Here is a 20289-nt window from a genome sequence, read left to right as displayed (position 1 = left end):
TGTTGCTGAATTTGCTGCTGCATCATCTTGTTTTGAGCTAGGATTGAATCCACTCCTTCTAGCTCCATTACTCCTCTCCTTTGTGATGGTTGGCGGCCTCTTTGATGAGCAAAGAAATATTGGTTGTTGGACACCATATCAATGAGTTCTTGAGCCTCTTCTGCAGTTTTCATGAGTTGCAAGGAACCTCCAGCTGAATGATCCAAAGCTTCCTGAGATTTCAGTGTTAAGCCTTCATAGAAGTTTTGAAGCTTCTCCCACTCATTAAACATAGCAGGGGGACATTTCCTGATCAAAGCCTTGTACCTCTCCCATGCCTCATAGATGGGTTCGGCCTCCATTTGTGTAAATGTTTGTACCTCAGCCTTTAACCTTATAATCCTCTGAGGTGGATAAAATTTTGCAAGGAACTTAGTTACTAAATCATCCCAGTTGTTAATGCTGTCCCTTGGAAACGATTCCAACCATTGAGTGGCCTTGTCCCTGAGAGAAAATGGGAATAGCATCAGTTTGTAACTGTCAGGGGGCACTCCATTAGTTTTGACAGTGTTGCATATCCTCAAGAAAGTGGATAAATGTTGATGTGGGTCCTCAAGTGGTCCTCCACCAAAAGAGCAATTGTTCTGAACCAAAGTGATGAGTTGTGGCTTGAGTTCAAAATTGTTAGCATTGACATTTGGAGCCAAGATGCTGCTCCCACAATGTCTAGGATTTGCAAAGGTGTAGGAAGCCAAAACTCTCCTCTGGGGTGGGTTGCCATTGTTGTTGTCTTCTCCACCTGGTGGATTGGTTAAATGTTCCTCCATCTCTTGGAAATCTTCGTCTGATTCCTCTTCTCCAACAATGTTTTTCCCTCTTTCAGCTCTTCTTAACCTCCTGAGAGTTCTTTCGTCTTGTTCATGAAAATGGGGTATGGTTCTTCTTGTACCTGACATACAAGCAGAACATGAGAAATGCACAGAATCAGTGGCACTTCAGTCTATTGCTAGAATGAAGTTCCAGTTAGCTTAAGCAAAAATTCAAACAGTTAGTGGGTTAGTCAAAATTAGAGAAAAATAAAGAAAAAGTGCTTGATCTAGATCACCACCTCACTTAATCATTGTCAATCTAATCAATCTCCGGCAACGCGCCAAAAACTTGATGAGTATTTTGGAGGAAAAATAAATCTCTCCCAAAACACACAAATCTAACCGGCAAGTGTACCGGGTCGCATCAAGTAATAAAAACTCACGGGAGTGAGGTCGATCCCACAAGGATTGAAGGATTGAGCAATTTTAGTTTAGTGGTTGATTTAGTCAAGCGAATCGAGTGTTGGTTGGGTGATTTGTGATTTGCAGAATGTAAATTGCATGAAAGTAAAGAGTGCAGGAAATTAAATTGTTGAATCTTAAGGGACAAGAAATTAAATGGCAGAAGCTTAGAGTGCAAGATATGTAAATTGCTTGAAATGTAAAGGGGATTGGGATGTGGATTTGCAGAAATTAAACAAGGAAAAATTAAATTGCATCAAACAGAAGAGGGAAAGGGAATTAGGATTGAACCGGATATGAAGCAGAAAAGTAAATGAACGTAGAAGGCAGTAAACAGAGAAGTGAAATGGGAAATTCAGATCTCAGGTCCCAGAGACTAGAAAACCAAGTCTAGATCTCAATGCCTTCCTAGATCCAACAAGAACAATTTGCAAGGAGAATGTAAATTGCAAAGAAAAGAGATGAGGAGCAATTGACAGAAAATTAAATTCAATTAACAGTAAAGAAACAGAGATCCAAGATTGAGATTGAAACAGAATTTCTTCAATTCTCCAATCCAAGATCCAAGACAAGTGTAAAATGAAATTGAAAGCAATGGAAATAAAGAAATTAAAGTTCACTCAATAACAAAAGCTCTCCGAAAACTATTATGAAAATTCCAAAAGGAAAGCTCCCCGAAGAACTTGAATTCTATCCTATTTATACACTTTCTTCAAATGATCTTCAAGCCTTGAGTTGGGCCTTTGCTCTTGGTGGAATTGGGTTGAAAGAGGCCTTGGTTGATTGCTCTTGAAGTTTGGAGAAGAACCGAAGTGAACCAATTGAACCGGTTTTGAAGTTAGCAAAAGTTGGACCAAAAGTTTGAGCCAAAGTTAGGGGTCTAACTTTGGCTCCAACTTTTCATATCAGTTAGCACATTTTTCTGGTATGGACGTTGGTGCCAGCGTTAGGGGTCTAACTTTGACCCTAACGTTGGCAATGCCTTGTGTGCTAGTGGCGCCAACGTTAGCCTCCAAGTTAGGGGGCTAACGTTGGCGCAAACGTTGGCTCCTTCCCCATTGTAATTCATGTGCCAACGTTAGCCTCCAAGTTAGGGGGCTAACGTTGGCGCAAACGTTGGTGCCCAGGGGAGAAATTCTCAAGTTCCAACGTTAGCCTCCAAGTTAGGGGGCTAACGTTGGGGCTAACTTTTGCTCCTCTTCCTTGAATATTCATGTGCCAAAGTTAGCCTCCAAGTTAGGGGACTAACGTTGGCGCAAACGTTGGATGGCCAGGGAGGAATTCATGTGCCAACGTTAGCCTCAAAGTTAGGGGGCTAACGTTGGCGCAAACTTTTGGTGCCCAGGGGAGAAATCCATGTGCCAACGTTAGCCTCCAAGTTAGGGGGCTAACGTTGGCGCAAACTTTTGAAGCCCAGGGGAGAGTTTTCAAGTTCCAACGTTAGCCTCCAAGTTAGGGGGCTAACGTTGGGGCTAACTTTTCAACCAAAAGTTTGTGCAAAAGTTTGATGCTAACTTTAGGTCCAGCTTCTTGCTTCCTAGTTCAATTTCACTTATTCCATTGTCCTCTCTTCACTCCTAGCCATTCCTTCTTGCTTCAACCTTTCTCCAAGCCTTCTTCACCTATCATTAATCAACCAAACTCATCAAAGCTATGCTCAAAATCATGAGATATTCAATCTTTCATAATATGCAACAAATATAGCATAAAACCTCATGAAATGGCATGAATTCATATACGGTTGGTTCAATCAAGGGAAACATGAAAATCTACTCAATTAGCTTGCTTGTAGGTCAAGAAAGTGCATAATTCTAATGAAAACAAAAGAAAAAGACTAGCTAAAATAGGCTAGGATGACTTGTCATCACCTTCACCGCGCCAAACCAACCCCACTGCCCCCTCCCGAACAACTGCCGTGCTGCCCCCCTGCACCGCCATGCCGCCCTACCACCACCATAGGACTCCCAGCACCACCCGAACCACCACCCTTTCTCTGCGTTCATATTATTACTGCGCCCACCAGGTTCTGCCGCACACCGATTCCTTTCCCAGTTAGTTAGTTAGTTACTTATTTTTCAAATTCTGTTCCAATTAGGATAGTTAGAAATGCATGATCATAGTGGATTTTAGGTGGTTAGGTAGCTAAGATGTGATTAGTGGATTTAGGTCTGATAATTGCGCCGTTCTTGCTGCTTGTTTTATCTGTTTTGCAATTTTGAATCTGCTATGCTGATGATGCTGTTCATATGCTATTCTTTACTATTTAATGATGTTGTTACACTATTCTATCTGAATTGCATTTCTTACTGCAGATTGAGTTTGTTTATTCTGAATTCATGTGAATTACTATTTGTTACTCTTTTCTGCACCACTTTATTATCATATGAACTGTTTCTGCTGCTGTTTATTATCCGTGAACGTCCAATTTATAGCCAGAATGCTGCCTGATTTTTTTTGCAAATTGTTTCACTCAACTCCTATTCATGAATTGGTTTTGGCAATTTCAAGTTTTGCACTAATTGGTTTTAACCAAACCAATTCATGAATGAATGGGCTAGCTTTCTTATTCTTTCTAATTCCCTTATTAATTAAATTGCATTATTGATGATTTCAATTTCATTTTGCAAGTTTTTTTATGATTTATCATCAATAATCTACAATGTCTACTTGAATGTCAAGTTTATGCAAATTTTGTTAATTAAGAACCACAACACCATGCCACTTACTTTAACTTCACTTTTTAACTCTTAACTGCAGTAACTTTCTAACTTCTGTTTTAAGTTTTCAACTAACTACTTTCAAACCATTTCAAGGCATGATTATTGTTTCTCCTAATTAACAAGAATTTTGCATATCATAGATTTTGGATTGTGATTTTTATTCTCTGACTTTTAACTTGAATACAATCCAAAATCTTACATATATTTAACTCACTTCATGCTTATATTGCTCTTTTATTCCTCTTTTGCCCATCTATGCTTATATTGCTCAAATACTATTTGCTTACCTATTTTTCTGCTTTAGTTTAATAAATTGTATCCTGGAATCTCTACTTTTCAGGATGTCAGACCCCAAAGGCAAAGGAAAAGCCAAAACAGGCACAGGCAAGAGAAAAAGAGGAGAATCCTCTACCACTATTTTGGATATCCTCCATGATGATTCCTGGCGGGAGAAAAATTTTACTCCGCAGGAAAAAGTTGATAAGTTACTGCCCGCCACAGACCCAGTCAAGTTTGCAAATAGATACTTGATGCCAGGGCATTTTGGCCAGTTTCACTGACCTTTTCTTTACTGTTTTAGGATAGTTTCATGCATTTTCTTAGTTAATAAGCAAGTTTTGGGTAGATAATCACTTACATCTTGATTCAAGCAAATATTTTGAATTTCATGTGATTTTATGAGAATTATGCATGAATTGAATGACAAATTGGATAATGCATGTCTCATAACTTGGATTAGAGCTTTGATGCACTTTATTTGCTTGATTTCAGAACAAAGGAAGCAAGGAAGAGCCACATTAGCAGCCACGTTAATCTAATTAACGTGACCACTAACGTGGAATGGGAATAAACTTGCAACGTTAATGAGAAAAGTGATTGCCAATAACGCCTTCGAAACCATCATGGCCCACATTAATTGCCACGTTAACTACATTAACATGGTAGTTAACGTGGAGAGAAAGGGAGCTCCAGCGTTAGTGGTAAAAGTGAATACCACTAACGCTCCAAATTGGCAATTGACCACGTTAAGAGTCACGTTAACCCAGTTAACGTGAACTCTAACGTGGAAGGGGAAAACAATGCCAACGTTAGTGACACTCACCTTTGTCACTAACATTGGACTAAGCCAACATTGCCCACGTTAGTGGTCACGTTAAGACCACTAACGTGAAGAGTAACGTGGAGCCAAGCATGATGAGCCAACGTTAGTGACACTCACCTTTGTCACTAACGTTGGAGATGGCAATCACCACCACGTTAAGACAATTAATGTGAGGCACTAACGTGAGAAGGGGCGTTTGGAGCGTTAGTGACAAAGGTAAGTGTCACTAACGCTCTCGAGGCTAAGGCATGCCCACGTTAAGAGCAACGTTAGTTATACTAACGTGGACTCTAACGTGAGAAAAGGGGGGCTAAGAGCAACGTTATTGGAAAAGGTGAACGCCAATAACGCTTGCGATGGACCAAGAGGCAACGTTAGTGGTCACGTTAGTGCCACTAACGTTGAAGTTAACGTGAACCATCTTGGGCTAGGAACGTTAGTGAAAAAGGTGATTGTCACTAACGTTCTCGAACCCATTTTCACTTAACGTTAACACAACTAACGTCCTAGCTAAAGTCCATGCCTACTTCACACTTTTTCTGTAAGTAAAGCTGAGCCCATTGAAGATTCCAAACTGCTTCAACTCAAGATCCAAAGGCCCATATCCAAACACTTGAAGAGCCAACTAGAAGATCAGAAAAGTAGTATATATAGGAGTAGTTTTGAACTAGAAAAGAGAGCTTTTGGCACTGGGAGAACTACTCTCTGTATAATTTTACTTTTTCTGCACTTTTAGTTTTACTTTGAGAATGTATTTTCCATCTTTGTTTTCCATTCCCAGAGCTATGAACAACTAAACCCCTTTCATTGGGTTAGGGAGCTCTGTTGTAATTTGATGGATCAATAATAGTTTTCATTATTCTTCTTCTTTCTTTTCTCTTGATTTTACTAGAAAGCTTTCAATTTTCATCCAATTGGGTAGTTGTCTTGGAAAAGAAGCTATTCATACTTGGATCTCTTCGGAACCTTGGAAGAGGAATGAAGAGATCATGCTAGAAATGCTTTCTCATGTTGGACCAAATTGGGGTTTGGATGGATATAGTGACATATAATCCTACCAACATTTTGATTTGGGAATACATGTGGTATAATCAGTGACCATACTTCATCTCTTCTCATGAGCAATTAGACCAAGGAATTGGCTATTGATCAAGATTTGAGAGATTGAATTACCAAGGAATTGGAATTCAATCACTTAAGATTGCCAAGGAGATCAATGAATGCATTGATTGAGGAAGAGATGAAAATGAACTTGATCCGGAGAATACAACATCTCCTGAGCCCGATGAACTCCCCATTTCTGATCTTACCCATTCTCTTTACTTTCTGCCATTTACTTTTATGTTCATCTTCCTCATTCCCCATTTAAGATTCTGCAATTCACTTTCCGTCATTTACATTCAATACTTTATTTCCAGTAATTACATTTCTTGCCATTTACTTTCCGCCATTTAAATTTTTGCAATTCTCCAATCAAATTCTGCTTAGCTCAACTAGAACATTCCTCCAATTAAAGTTGCTTGACCAATCAATCCCTGTGGGATTCGACCTCACTCTATTGTGAGTTTTTACTTGACGACAATTCGGTATACTTGCCAAGGGAAAATTGTTGAGAGACAAGTTTCCGTGCATCAATACTGTGAGCTGAAGTATCCGATTTTTGAAACTTCAAGGAATCTATACCTGGAAAAGACCCTCAAATTTCCAGAAGAACTACAACAATACACTTCAGAACAGATAAAACAGAGAGGATGGTTCTTCCTGAAAAGGAACTTGACTGCGGTCAATGCATCTTGGGTCAGAGAATTTTACTGCAACTACTTCAAAATGACCCTGGATGCGGTACAGCTCAGAGGGAAGCAGATTCTGGTTACTGAGGAAGCAATTGAAGATATCCTCCAGCTCCTACCTAAATCCGATGAACCATATGGTTACCAAAAGGCTGAGGAGGATATGAGATTTATCAGGTTTGATTGGGACGCAGTAAAGCAGACTATAACTCTTGATCCTACTGTCCCATGGGTCATGGGCAAGTCAATAGTAGCCCTAAAGGGAATAAAGATTATCTATTTGAATGATGAGGCTCGGCTTTTGGTATCTCATGAGATTGAGGTGCCAGCCGCCATGATCACTCTTATCTGGTGTGTGATGGAGGGCAAGGACCTATATCTTTCCCGCTTTATCCGGTACTACATGGCCAGGGTCCATGTCAGAGGCACTCTGCCTTTCCCATATTTGATCACTCAGCTGGGCCGCCGAGCTGAGGTGCCCTGGGAGCTTCCAGATGAGAAGCCAACCGCCGCCGACTGCAAGAAGATTATCCCACACAGCAGGAAGTTCCAGGCTTTGGGCTACAGACCTTCCTTTCTTACTACCTCCGCTGATGCTGCCACATCTTCTGCTGCTCCTTCAGCATCTGCTGCACCAGCCACCACCACAGCACCCTCCCCTGCTTCCGAGCCTGTTTACCACTTAGTGCACTGCCTCTTCGAGCGACTCGACCAGATGGAGCGCCACAACCAGCGGCGATATGAGAGGACTGAGCATCGCAGCAAGCAGCGCTATGAGCATTTAAAGTTGATGATCCGATTCGGCCACCATGACATTTCCTCCGAGCCTGACACACCAACAGAGCCATCTGAGGAGGAGGCGGATGACCAGAAGGAGCAGGCACGAGCCGAGGCTGAGCAGGTAGGATCCCAGCAAGCAGAGCCCCAGCATGAGGAGCCTCCACAGACACAGCCATCAGACTCACAGGCACCGATACAGGCAGAGCCGCAAGCACTATCACTCCTAGAGCCCACAGAGACACCAGTAGCACATCCTTCCGGAGATGCCACTTCTTCACACCCAGCTTGATTGAGCATCGAGGACGATGCTATTATTTAAGTGTGGGGAGGTCGCCATCTCCGGCGAACTTTATTTTTGGTGAACTACTTTCAGACTTGGTGCACGAAATCATGATCGTTCATTCCTTGGTAATGACGTGAAAGACTTAATACGCACGTTCATAATCTTAGTTCTTTGTCACAACTTCGCACAACTAACCAGCAACTACATTGGGTCGTCCAAGTAATAAACCTTACGTGAGTAAGGGTCGATCCCATGGAGATTGTCGCCTTGAAGCAAGCTATGGTCACCTTGTAAATCTCAATCAGGAAAATTCAAATGGTTATAGAGTTTTAATAATTAAAAGATAAATAAAAAGTAAAATAAAGATAGAAATACTTATGTAATTCATTGGTGAGAATTTCAGATAAGCGTATGGAGATGCTTAGTTCCTTCTGAATCTCTGCTTTCCTACTGCTTTCATCCAATCCTTCCTACTCCTTTCCATGGCAAGCTGTATGTTGGGCATCACCGTTGTCAATGGCTACATCCCGTCCTCTCAGTGAAAATGGTTCAAAATGCACTGTCACCGCACGGCTAATCATCTGTCGGTTCTCGATCATACTGGAATAGGATTCAGTAATCCTTTTGTGTCTGTCACTACGCCCAGCACTCGCGAGTTTGAAGCTCGTCACAGCCATCCCTTCCCAGATCCTACTCGGAATACCACAGACAAGGTTTAGACTTTCCGGATCTCAAGAATGGCCGCCAAAAATTCTAGTCTATACCACGAGGACTCTGATCTCATGATCAGAAGGCTCAGAGATATGCATTCAAGCTTGCTTTCATGTAGAACGGAAGTGTTTGTCAGGCACGCGTTCATAAGTGAGAATGGTGATGAGCGTCACATAATCATCACATTCATCATGTTCTTGTGTGCGAATGAATATCTTAGAGAAGAAATAGGCTTGAGTTGAATAGAAAAACAATAGTACTTTGCATTAACTCATGAGGAACAACAGAGCTCCACACCTTAATCTATGGTGTGTAGAAACTCTACCGTTAAAAATACATAAGAACAAGGTCCAGGCATGGCCGAATGGCCAGCCCCCTAAACGTGTACAAAATGATCTAAAGATTAACAACAGATCCCCAGATTAAAATACAATAGTAAAAGTTCTATTTATACTAAACTAGTTACTAGGGTTTACAGAGATAAGTAAATGATGCAGAAATCCACTTCCGGGGACCACTTGGTGTGTGCTTGGGCTGAGCATTGAGCTTTCATGTATAGAGACTCTTTTTGGAGTTAAACGCCAGGTTGTAACATATTTTTGGCGTTTAACTCTACTTTGCAACTTGTTTCTGGCGTTTAACTCCAGAATAGGGCAGAGAACTGTTTTGGCATCTCACTTTATCCTTTGAAGTTCAGAATGATTGGCATCTATAGGAACTCAGAATTCAGATAGTGTTATTGATTCTCCTAGTTCAGTATGTTGATTCTTGAACACAGCTACTTTATGAGTCTTGGTCGTGGCCCTAAGCACTTTATTTTCCAGTATTACCACCGGATACATAAATGCCACAGACACATAACTGGGTGAACCTTTTCGGATTGTGACTCAGCTTTGCTAGAGTCCCCAATTAGAGGTGTCCAGGGTTCTTAAGCACACTCTGTTTTTGCTTTTGGACCTCGACTTTAACTGCTCAGTCTCAAGTTTTCACTTGACACCTTCACGCCACAAGCACATGGTTAGGGACAGCTTGGTTTAGCCGCTTAGGCCAGGTTTTTATTCCTTTAGGCCCTCCTATCCACTGATGCTCAAAGCCTTGGATCCTTTTTACCCTTGCCTTTTGGTTTTAAGGGCTATTGGCTTTTTGCTCTTGCCTTTTGGTTTAAAGAGCTTTTGGCTTTTTCTGCTTGCTTTTTCTTTTCCTTTTTCTTTTTTTTTCTTTTTTCGCCATTTTTCTTTTCTTTTTTTTCGCAAGCTTTTGTATTCACTACTTTTTCTTGTTTCAAGAATCAATTTAATGATTTTTCAGATTATCAATAACATTTCTCCTTTTCATCATTCTTTCAAGAGCCACCATATTTAACATTCATAAACAACAATATCAAAAGACATATGCACTGTTCAAGCATTCATTCAGAAAATAAAAAGTATTGTCACACATCAAAATAATTAAACTCATTTCAAGGATGAATTCGAAATTCATGTACTTCTTGTTCTTTTGAAATTAAAGCATTTTTCATTTAAGAAAGATGATGGATTTATAGGACATTCATAGCTTTAAGACATAGACACTTAAATACTAATGATCATATAGTAAAGACACAAACATAAATAAAAAATAAGGCTCAAAAATCGAAAAACAGGAAAATAAGAACAAGGAGATTAAGGAACGGGTCCACCTTAGTGAGGGTGGCGTCTTCCTCTTCTTGAAGAACCAATAGTGCTCTTGAGCTCCTCTATGTCTCTTCCTTATCTTTGTTGCTCCTCCCTCATAGTTCTTTGATCTTCTCTAATCTCATGGAGAATGATGGAGTGATCTTGGTGTTCCATCCTTAGTTGTCCCATGTTGAAACTTAATTCTCCTAGGGATGTGTTGATTTGCTCCCAATAGTTCTATGGAGGAAAGTGCATCCCTTGAGGCATCTCAAGGATTTCATGGTCTGGAATTTCCTCAAGCTCTTGTTGAGGTCCATGATCTCTTGTTTGCTCTATTCTTTTCTAGTGATGGGCTTGTCCTCATCAATGAGGATATCTCCCTCTATGTCAATTCCAGCCGAATTGCAGAGGTGGCAAATGAGGTGAGGAAAGGCTAACCTTGCCAAAGTGGAGGACTCGTCAGCCACCTTATAGAGTTCTTGAGGTATAATCTCATGAACTTTCACTTCCTCCCCAATCATGATACTATGGATCATGATGGCCTGGTCTATAGTAACTTCAGACCGGTTGCTAGTAGGAATAATTGAGCGTTGGATGAACTCCAACCATCCTCTAGCTACAAGCTTAAGGTCCAGTCTTCTCAATTGAACCGGCTTGCCTCTTGAGTCAACTTTCCATTGAGCTCCTTCCACACATATGTTCATGAGCACTTAGTCCAACATTTGATCAAAGTTGACCCTTCTAGCGTAGGGGCGTGCATTTGCTTGCATCATTGGCAAGTTGAACGCCAACCTTACATTTTTCGGACTGAAATCTAAGTATTTCTCCCGAACCATGGTAAGCCAATTCTTTGGATTCGGGTTCATACTTTGATCATGGTTCCTAGTGATCCATGCGTTTGTATAGAACTCTTGAACCATTAAGATCCCAACTTGTTGAATAGGATTAGAGAGAACTTCCCATCCTCTTCTTCTAATCTCTTGTCGGATCTCCGGATATTCTCTCTTTTTGAGCTTAAAAGGGACCTCATGGATCACCTTTTTCTTGGCCACAACTTCATAGAAGTGGTCTTGATGGACCTTTGAGATGAATTTCTCCATCTTCCATGACTCAGAGGTAGAAGCAGTTGCCTTCCCTTTCCTCTATCTTGAGGTTTCTCTGGCCTTAGGTGCCATTAATGGTTATAGAAAAACAAAAAGCAATGCTTTTACCACACCAAACTTAAAAGGTTTGCTCGTCCCCGAGCAAAAGAAGAAAAGAAGTAGTAGAAGAAGAAGAAAGTGGAGGAGATGGAGGGAGAAGGTGTATTCGGCCAAGGGGGAGGAGTGGTGGTTGTAATGTGTGAAAATGGAGTAGTATTGAGGGGTTTATATAGGGGTGGGGGGAAGGGTAGGTTTCGGCCATTAGGGTTGGGTTTGGGAGGGAAAAGAATTTGAATTTTGGAGGTAGGTGGGGTTTATGAGGAAGAGTGGATGGATGTGAGTGGTTAAGGGTATTTGGGGAAGAAGTATGGAGGTGATTGGTGAAGGGTATTTGGGAAAAAGAGTTATAAAAAGGTGTGAAGAGGAGAGAAGAAGAGGTGGGGTAGGTGGGGATCCTGTGGGGTCCATAGATCCAGAGGGGTCAAGGACTTAACATCCCTGCTCCATTTAGGCGTGCAAACGCCCTTAGAATGCATGTCTGGCGTTAAACGCCAGCTTGCTGCTTGTTTCTGGCGTTTAACGCCAATTTCATGCTCTGTTCTGGCGTTAAACGCCAGTCTGGTGCTTGTTTCTGGCGTTTAACGCCAGCTTGATGCTTCTTTCTGGCGTTAAACGCCAGTTTGATGCTTCTTATTGGCGTTTAAATGCCAGTAAGCTCTTCCTCTAGGGTGAGCTATTTTTAATGTTGTTTTTCATTCTGTTTTTGATTTTTCAGTAGTTTTTGTGACTTCACCTGATCATAAACCTAAAGAAAACATAGAATAGCAATGAAAAATAAATAGATATAATTAAATAACATTTGGTTGCCTCCCAACAAGCGCTTCTTTAAAGTCAATAGCTTGACAGTGAGCTCTCATAGAGCCTCACAGATGTTCAGAGCATTGTTGGGACCTCCCAACACCAAACTTAGAGTTTGAATGTGGGGGTTCAATACCAAACTTAGAGTTTAGTTGTGGCCTCCCAACACCAAACTTAGAGTTTGACTGTGAAGGCTTTGGTTGACTCTGCAGTGAGAGAAGCTTTTCATGCTTCCTCTCCATGGTTACAGAAGGAGATCCTTGAGTTTCAAACACAAGGTTGTCCTTATTCAGTTGAAGGACTAACTCTCCTCTGTCCACATCAATCACAGCTTTTGCTGTGGCTAGGAAGGGTCTTCCAAGGATGGTGGATTCATCCTCATCCTTCCTAGTGTCTAGGATTATGAAATTAGTAGGGATGTAAAGGCCTTCATCCTTTACTAACAAGTCCTCTACTAATCCATAAGCCTGTTTCATTGATTTGTCTGCCATCTCTAGTGAGATTTTTGCAGCTTGTACCTCATAGATTCCTAGTTTCTCTATTACAGAGAGTGGCATGAGGTTTATCCCTGACCCAAGGTCATACAGAGCCTTCTCAAAGGTCATGGTGCCTATGGTACAAGGTATAAAGAACTTACCGGGATCTGGTTTCTTCTGAGGCAATGTCTGCCTTATCAATGCGCTTAGTTCATTGGTGAACAAGGGGGGTTCATCCTCCCAAGTATCATTACCAACTAAACTGGCATTCAACTTCATGATGGCTCCTAGATAGTTAGCAACCTGCTCTTCAATGATGTCTTCATCCTCTTCAGAGGAAGAATAATCATCAGAGCTCATGAATGGTAAAAGGAGGTTCAATGGAATCTCTATGGTCTCTAGATGAGCCTCAGATTGCTTTGGTTCCTCAAAGAGAAACTCTTTATTGGTCAGTAAACGTCCCAGGCGGTCTTCCTCACTAGGATTCACGTCCTTCTCCTCCTCTCTGGGTTCGGCCACACCAAGTAAGGTTATGGCCTTGCGCTCTCTTTTTGGATTCTCTTCTGTATTTCTTGGGAGAGTACTAGGAGGAGTTTCAGTGACTCTTTTACTCAGCTGGCCCACTTGTGCCTCCAAATTTCTAATGGAGGACCTTGTTTCATTCATGAAACTTAGAGTGGCCTTAGATAGATCAGAGACTATATTTGCTAAGCTAGATGTATTCTGCTCAGAATTCTCTGTCTGTTGCTGAGTGGATGATGGAAAAGGCCTGCTATTGCTAAACCTATTTCTTCCACCATTATTAAAGCCTTGTTGAGGCTTTTGTTGATCTTTCCATGAGAAATTTGGATGATTTCTCCATGAGGGATTATAGGTGTTTCCATAGGGTTCTCCCGTGTAATTCACCTCTGCTATTGCAAGGTTCTCAGGATCATAAGCCTCTTCTTCAGAAGATGCCTCTTTAGTACTGTTGGATGTAGCTTGCAATCCATTTAGACTCTGAGAAATCATATTGACTTGCTGAGTCAATATTTTGTTCTGAGCCAATATGGCATTCAGAGTATCAATTTCAAGAACTCCCTTCCTCTGAGGTGTCCCATTACTCATAGGATTCCTTTCAGAAGTGTACATGAACTGGTTATTTGCAACCATGTCAATGAGTTCCTGAGCTTCTGCAGGCGTTTTCTTTAGGTGAATGGATCCACCTGCAGAATGGTCCAATGACATCTTAGATAATTCAGATAAACCATCATAGAATATATCCAGGATGGTCCATTCTGAAAGCATGTCAGAAGGATACTTTTTGGTAAGTTGCTTGTATCTCTCCCAAGCTTCATAGAGGGATTCACCTTCTTTCTGTTTGAAGGTTTGAACATTCACTCTAAGCTTGCTAAACTTTTGAGGAGGAAAGAACTTGGCTAAGAAAGCCGTGACCAGCTTATCCCAAGAGTTCAGGCTATCTTTAGGTTGAGAGTCCAACCATATTCTAGCTCTGTCTCTTACAGCAAATGGTAAAAGCATAAGCCTGTAGGCCTTGGGATCAACCCCATTAGTCTTAACAGTATCACAGATTTGCAAGAATTCAATTAAGAACTGAAAAGGATCTTTTGATAGAAGTCCATGAAACTTGCAATTCTGTTGCATCAGAGAAACTAATTGAGGCTTTAGCTCAAAATTGTTTGCTCCAATGGTAGGGATTGAGATGATTCTTCCATGGAAGTTGGAATTTGGTGCAGTAAAGTCACCAAGCATCTTCCTTGCATATCCACCATTATTATTATTTTCGGCCATGTCTCCTTTTTCAAAAATTTCTGTCAGATTTTCTCCAGAGAGTTGTGCTTTAGCTTCCCTTAGCTTCCTCTTCAGAGTCCTTTCAGGTTTAGGATCAGCTTCAACCAGAATGTTCTTATCCTTGTTCCTGCTCATATGAAAAAGAAGAGAACAGAAAAAAAAATATGGAATCATCGATGTCACAGTATAGAGATTCCTTATATGAGTATAAGAAGAGAAGGATGGAAGAAAGAAAAGATAAGAATTCGAACATAGAGGAGAAGAGTTGGTTCGAATTTTTTAGTAGAAGAGAAGTGTTAGTAAATAAATAAATAATTAGAAGGAGATGAGAGAGGAAAGAATTCAAAAATTAAATAAAATAAAATAAAAATATTTTTGTTTTTAATTTAAAATTAAAGTTAAAATTCGAAAATTAAGAGAAGGAGTAAAATTAAAATTAAAAATTAAAACAATTAGTTAATTAAAACAAATTTTGAAAAAGGGGTTAGTAATTTTCGAAAATTAGAGAGAGAAAATTAGTTAGGTGGTTTTGAAAAAGATATGATTGAAATAGAAAACTTTTAAAATCAAACAAAAGTTAAGTGGTTAATTGAAAAAGATTTGAAAATCAAATTTAAAAGGGTGAGAAGTTAGAAAAGATTTTGAAATTGATTTTGAAAAAGATATGATTAAAAATGAAAAAGATATGATTGAAATTTAATTTGAAAAAGATTTAAAAAGGAAATTAAAAATATTTTATTTTTGAAAATTAAAGTTGATTACTTGACTAACAAGAAACAAAAAGATATGATTTTAAAATTTAAAGATTGAACCTTTCTTACTAGGTAAGTAACAAACTTAAAATTTTTGAATCAATCACATTAATTGTTAGTAAAGATTTTGAAAAAGATTTTGAAAAAAGATTTGAAAAAGATTTAATTTTTGAAAAGGATTTGAAAAAGATAGAATTTTTAAGTTGAAAATTTGATTTGACTCATAAGAAACAACTAAATTTTAAAAATTTTTTAAAAAGTCAACTCAAATATTCGAATTTTATGAGAAGAAAAAGGGAAAGATATTTTTTTATTTTTGAATTTTAATGATGAGAGAGAAAAACATCAAAAAGACTCAATGTATAAAAATTTTGGATCAAAACACACAATGCATGCAAGAACACTTTGAATGTCAAGATGAACACCAAGAACTTATTTTTGAAAATTTTTAAGAAAAGAAAAACATGCAAGACACCAAACTTAAAAATTTATAATGTTGAGACACTAACAAATTGAAAATGCATATGGAAAACAAGAAAAGACACAAAATATGAAAATACAAAGATCAAACAAAGAAGATCATCAAGAACAGCTTGAAGATCATGAAGAACATATGATGAATTTTTGAAAATTAAAGAAAATTATAAAAGCATGCAATTAATACCAAACTTAAGAATTGACACTATACTTAAACAAGAAGCACAAAATATTTTTGGTTTTTATGATTTTATTAATTTAATTTTTTTTTGGATTTTTTGAAAATTATTTTGAAAAAGAAAAATAAGGATTTCAAAATTTTTAATAAGAATTCCAGAAATCATGCAATGTTAGTCTAAAACTCCGGTCCAGGAATTAGACATGGCTTACTAGCCAGCCAAGCTTTCAGTGAAAGCTCCAGTCCAAAACACTAGACATGGCCAATGGCCAGCCAAGATTTAGCATACATAGTTCAAGCATGTGAAGAGGAAGCCTCAGTCCAAAAGAATTTAGACATGGCTTTACAGTCAGCCAGACTTCAACAGATCATCATGAAACTCTAGAATTCATTCTTAAAAATTCTGAAGAACATAGAATAATTTAAATTTTTTTATTATATAATTTTTTTTGGAAATTTTTTTTGAAAATAGAAATAATTAAAACAAAAACTTAAAATTAAAATAAAATTACCTAATCTGAGCAACAAGATGAACCGTCAGTTGTCCAAACACGAACAATCCCCGGCAACGGCGCCAAAAACTTGGTGCACAAAATCGTGATCGTTCATTCCTTGGTAACGGCGTTAAAGACTTAATACACACGTTCATAATCTTAGTTCTTTGTCACAACTTCGCACAACTAACCAGCAAGTGCACTGGGTCGTCCAAGTAATAAACCTTACGTGAGTAAGGGTCGATCCCACGGAGATTGTCGGCTTGAAGCAAGCTATGGTCACCTTGTAAATCTCAGTCAGGCAGATTCAAATGGTTATAGAGTTTTAATAATTAAAAGATAAATAAAACATAAAATAAAGATAGAGATACGTATGTAATTCATTGGTGAGAATTTCAGATAAGCGTATGGAGATGCTTAGTTCCTTCTGAATCTCTGGTTTCCTACTACTTTCATCCAATCCTTCCTACTCCTTTCCATGGCAAGCTGTATGTTGGGCATCACCGTTGTCAATGGCTACATCCCGTCCTCTCAGTGAAAATGGTCCTAAATGCGCTGTCACCGCACGGCTAATCATCTGTCGGTTCTCGATCATACTGGAATAGGATTTAGTAATCCTTTTGCGTCTGTCACTACGCCCAGCACTCGCGAGTTTGAAGCTCGTCACAGCCATCCCTTCCCAGATCCTACTCAGAATACCACAGACAAGGTTTAAACTTTTCAGATCTCAAGAATGACGGCCAATAATTCTAGCCTATACCACGAAGACTCTGATCTCACGATCAGGAGGCTAGGAGATATGCATTCAAGCTTACTTTCATGTAGAACGGAAGTGTTTGTCAAGCACGCGTTCATAAGTGAGAATGGTGATGAGCGTCACATAATCATCACATTCATCATGTTCTTGTGTGTGAATGAATATCTTAGAGAAGAAATAGGCTTGAGTTGAATAGAAAAACAATAGTACTTTGCATTAATTCATGAGGAACAGCAGAGCTTCACACCTTAATCTATGGTGTGTAGAAACTCTACCGTTGAAAATACATAAGAACAAGGTCCAGGCATGGCCGAATGGCCAGCCCCTAAACGTGTACAAAATGATCTAAAGATTAACAACAGATCCCAAGATTAAAATACAATAGTAAAAAGTTCTATTTATACTAAACTAGTTACTAGGGTTTACAGAGATAAGTAAATGATGTAGAAATCCACTTCCGGGGCCCACTTGGTGTGTGCTTGGGCTGAGCATTGAGCTTTCATATGTAGAGACTCTTTTTGGAGTTAAACGCCAGGTTGTAACGTGTTTCTGGCATTTAACTCTACTTTGCAACTTGTTTCTGGCGTTTAACTCTGATTTGCAACCTATTTCTGGCGTTTAACTCCAGAATAGGGCAGAGAACTAACGTTGAACGCCAGTTTGCATCATCTAAACTCGGGAAAAGTATGAACTATTATATATTGCTGAAAAGCCCTAGATGTCGACTTTCCAACGCAATTGAGAGTGCGGCATTTGGACTTTTGTAGCTCCAGAAAATCCACTTTGAGTGCAGGGAGGTCAGAATCCAACAACATCTGCAGTCCTTCTTCAGCCTCTGAATCTGATTTTTGCTCAAGTCCCTCAATTTCATCCAGAAATTACCTGAAATCACAGAAAAATACCCAAACTCATAGTAAAGTCCAGAAATGTAAAATCCAGTGAGGGTTCAATAGCTCAATTCCATATATCCATGTTTAATTATTAATTATCTTGCAAGTTTGTAAAATCTTTTAACTCAACTCAATTGTGAATGTGTTTTAATATGGTTTGGCCTTGGTTGTACATATATGATTCCTTGAAAATATGAATCAATTTAACCACATGTAAGCTTTATATATATAAGTGGATAGTAATTAAGATTGCATAATTCATTTAGGTAGCTTGCATTTAGAATAGGTTGCATTGCATAAGATTCCACCATTCTACCTTCACTCTTTTCTCTTAGATTTAGCATGAGGACATGCTAATGTTTAAGTGTGGGGAGGTTGATAAACCCCTATTTTATGATTCATCTTGTGCTCAATTAAGTGTTTTTATCAATTCTTCACCTACTTATTCATAAGATTTGCATGGTTTTATAATTCCTTCCTTATTCTATGATATATGTGAAAACATGTTTCCTATGCTTTAAAAATATTTATTTTAAATCATCCTTTATTACCATTCGATGCCTTGATCTGTGTGTTAAGTAATTTCAGGCTTCATATGGCAGGAATGGCTTAGAGGACAAAAAGGAAACACACAAAAATGGAAAGAACGCACAAAAATGGAGTTTTGAAGAAAATGACAGCGACGCGCACGCATGGACGACGCAGACGCGTGCCTAGCGCAAAATGGCAGCGACGCGCACACATGGACGACGCGGACGCGTGCCTAGGCGCAGAGCATAAACGATGCGAACGCGTGACTGATGCATATGCGTGGCAAGGAAAATCTCCAATTGACACGCATGCGTGACCCACGCGCACGTGTGACGGACACCACGTGCAGAAAATTGCAGAAGTCGTCTCCAGCGATTTCTGGACCCTTTTTCGGCCCAAATCCAAGCCCAGAAACACAGAATAGTAGCCAGAGAATGGGGGAATCAAGGGAGAATGGATACAACATTCATAATTCACAAATTTTAGGTTTTAGATGTAGTTTTAGAGAGAGAGGTTCTCTCCTCTCTCTTAGGTTTTAGAATTAGGATTTCTCTTAGTTTATGGTTATTTCTTCAATCCAGGTTCAATGTTCCTTTAAATTATTTTCTCTTCTACTTTTATTCTATTACTTTAGTTGATTACTTGATGTTGCCAATTTGGTTTATGGATTCCTATGTTTAATTTTATTTCCTATTTAATGCAATTTGAGGTATTTCAGATTTAAGATTGTTCCTTCTATTTATGATATAAGTAATTTAAATTTTCCCCTTTTGGCTTTGGTTGAGTAATTGGTAACACTTGAGTTGTCAAACTCAGCGGTTGATTGAGAATTGGAAACTGCTAATTGATTTGGATCCCTCTAAAGCTAGTCTTTCCATAGGAATTGACTAGGACTTGAGGAATCAAGTTAATTAGTCCACTTAACTTTCTTTTATTTAGTAAGGGTTAACAAAGTGGGAGCACTAAACAATTCTCATGACATCTGATAAGGATAACTAGGATGGAATTTCCAGTTCTCATACCTTGCCAAAAGTCTTTATAATTATTAATTTATTTTTCCTGCCATTTAAATTACTTGTTCTCTATTTCAAAAACCCAAAAACACACCTTATTCCATAATCAATAATAAATCACATCTCCCTGCAATTCCTTGAGAAGACGACCCGAGGTTTAAATACTTCGGTTATAAATTTTATTGGGTTTTGTTACTTGTGACAACCAAACTTTTGTACGAAAGGATTCTTTGCTAGTTTAGATACTATACTTACAACGTGATTATTGTTATGAAATTCTTTACTAGCAGAAATCAGTTCGTCAATGATGATCGAACATGTCTTATGGTTTTGAAGATTTTGCTCCAAAAAAGGCATTATTAGGGTTCAGCTTCTTCCGATCTAATTCTTCTATATTACCAAATTTTATTTTGCTGAATTCTTTTTTATGTTATTGTTTTTTATATATATAAACATAATATATACTGGTACTAGCTAGATTATTGTTCGATGTAAGTTAATTTAATTTGAATCTATATGTTATTTTGTTGTTTGGTTTTTCATGTAACAAATTTTATCATAAGTTTTTGTTTGATGTGCATAATCTTTCAATTTCAAGTTTGTGCTCATTTGAAGTTATTATCGATGAAACAAAGCAAT

The 20289-nt window shown here is 38.8% G+C and overlaps 1 non-coding gene across 1 annotated transcript; it reads left to right on the top strand.

The window, feature by feature from the left end:
- Window positions 1-14048: 14048 nt before the first annotated feature.
- LOC112739107 (small nucleolar RNA R71) lies at window positions 14049-14156 on the top strand. The gene has a single exon (XR_003170047.1). It is a non-coding gene; the product is annotated as a small nucleolar RNA R71 (small nucleolar RNA).
- Window positions 14157-20289: the final 6133 nt, after the last annotated feature.

This window comes from Arachis hypogaea, chromosome 13 (assembly GCF_003086295.3).
Source record: "Arachis hypogaea cultivar Tifrunner chromosome 13, arahy.Tifrunner.gnm2.J5K5, whole genome shotgun sequence".
Taxonomy (NCBI): Eukaryota; Viridiplantae; Streptophyta; class Magnoliopsida; order Fabales; family Fabaceae; genus Arachis; species Arachis hypogaea.
This window is presented reverse-complemented; position numbering and strand designations above follow the sequence as displayed.